Source organism: Cygnus olor, chromosome 20 (genome assembly GCF_009769625.2).
Source record: "Cygnus olor isolate bCygOlo1 chromosome 20, bCygOlo1.pri.v2, whole genome shotgun sequence".
Taxonomy (NCBI): Eukaryota; Metazoa; Chordata; class Aves; order Anseriformes; family Anatidae; genus Cygnus; species Cygnus olor.
The window spans coordinates 6,869,309-6,871,321 of record NC_049188.1 but is presented as its reverse complement, the minus strand read 5'-3'; positions in this window follow the sequence as shown (position 1 = coordinate 6,871,321).

Genomic DNA, 2,013 nt, shown 5'->3' with positions numbered 1-2,013 from the left:
CACAGAGTTAATAAGTCCGTTACTCCCAGTTTAACACAAAGCGGGGCTCAGCGTCTGGCATTCAATACAAAGCAGATCCCCGCAGCGTGAACCCAACGTGAAACAGATCCCAAATCCAGCCCCAAACTGATCCCAGCGTCCCAAATCCAACACAAAACAGATCCCTGTGTCCTGAACGAATTTGACACGAAGTTGTTCCGACACGAAGTCCAGATCCCAAAGTCCACATCATACATGAAGCGGAGCTCCGGGAAGCGGAGCTCCGTGGCTGGAATCTGACTTGAGGCAGATCCCAGTGGCCCACATCCAACCTGAAGCAGATCAAAAAAACCCACATCCAGTTCAAATCAGATCACAGAGCCCCAAATTCAACTTAAATCAGATCCCAGTGCCCCAGACACAACACAGAACCCAGTGCCGCAAATCCAACTCGGATCAGCTCCCGGAGTCCAGATTGGATGCAAACTGGATCCTGGCACCCTAAATCTGACTCAAACCGGATCCTGGTGCCCCAAACCAGACTCAAACCGGATCCTGGTGCCCCAAACCAGATCCAAATCGGATTCCGGTGCCCCAAATCCAATTCAAATTGGATCCTGGTGCCCCAAATCCGACTCAAACTGGATCCCAGCACCCTAAATCCAACTCAAACCGTACCCCAGCACCCCAAATCCGTCCAGAGCCATCCCATGCTCCCTGCCCCTATAACCCCCACTTCCCGGCCTCACCGGAGCCGAGCCCCCTCCTCTGCCCCCCGATTCCTCTCCCCGTGCCCCGCTGCTGGGCCGGGGGCCAGAAAGGAGCCGTGTGCCCGCGGCGTGCCGCTTCCTGAGCGCGGGGAGGACGGGGGGGAACTGGGAGGAACTGGGAGGAACCGGGGGAAAAAAGGGGGGACCAGGGGAGAAAAGGGGGAGGGACTGGGGGAAAAGGGGGGTAGCGGGGGGAACCAGGGGGTAGCGAGGGGAACCGGGGGAACTGGAGGAAAGGGAGGGAAGCGGGGGGAACCGGGGAGAAAGGGGGGGAACTGCGGGAGATCAGGGGAACCAGGGGGGAACGGGGGGAACCGGGGGAACCGGGGAGAACCGGAGGAAAGGGGGGGAATTGGGAGGAACTGGGGGGAAAGGGGGGGAACTGGGGGAGACCAGGGGAACCAGGGGGGACCGGGGGGTAAGGAGGGGAACCGGGGGAAAAGGGGGGAACCGGGGGAAATCGGGGGAACCGGGGGGGTACCGGGGAGAACCGGAGGAAAGGGGGGGAATTGGGAGGAACTGGGGGGAAAGGGGGGGAACTGGGGGAGATCAGGGGAACAGGGGGAACCGGGGGGTAAGGAGGGGAACCGGGGAAAACCGGGGGAAAAAGGGGGGGGAGACTGGGAGAAAAGGGGGGGGGACCGGGGGGAAATCGGGGGAACCAGGGGGGCACAGGGGGAAGGGGGGGAGCCAGGGGGGCACGGGGGGAAGGAGGGGAACCGGGAGGAACCGGGGAAAAGGGGGGAACCGGGGGGTACCGGGAGGAACCGGGGGAAAAGGGGGGAACCGGGGGGTACCGGGGAGAACCGGAGGAAACGGGGGGGAATCGGGAGGAGCCGGGGAGAAAGGAGGGGAACCGGGGGAGATCAGGGGAACCAGGGGGGGGAAGGGGGGGAACCGGGAGGAACCGGGGGGAAACCGGAGGAAAACGGGGAGGAACCGGAGGAAATCGGGGCAACCAGGGGGGCACGGGGGGAAGGGGGGGGAGCCAGGGGGGCACGGGGGGAAGGGGGGGGTACCGGGAGGAACCGGGGAAAAGGGAAGGAACCGGGGGGAACCGGGAGGAAGCGGGGGGGTACCGGCACCGCCGCGCACCGCGCCGTGGGGCTGGGGGGGGGGGGGGGCGGCGCCGCCGCCGCTCACTCCGGGTAGCACACCGCTCGGCCCCGCCGCCTCGCCTCGCCTCGCCTCCCCCCGCCCCGCCCCGCCCCGCCCCTCCCGGCCGTCACTCCGGGCGCGAGGCCGGTCGGCCCCGCAGGGCGGC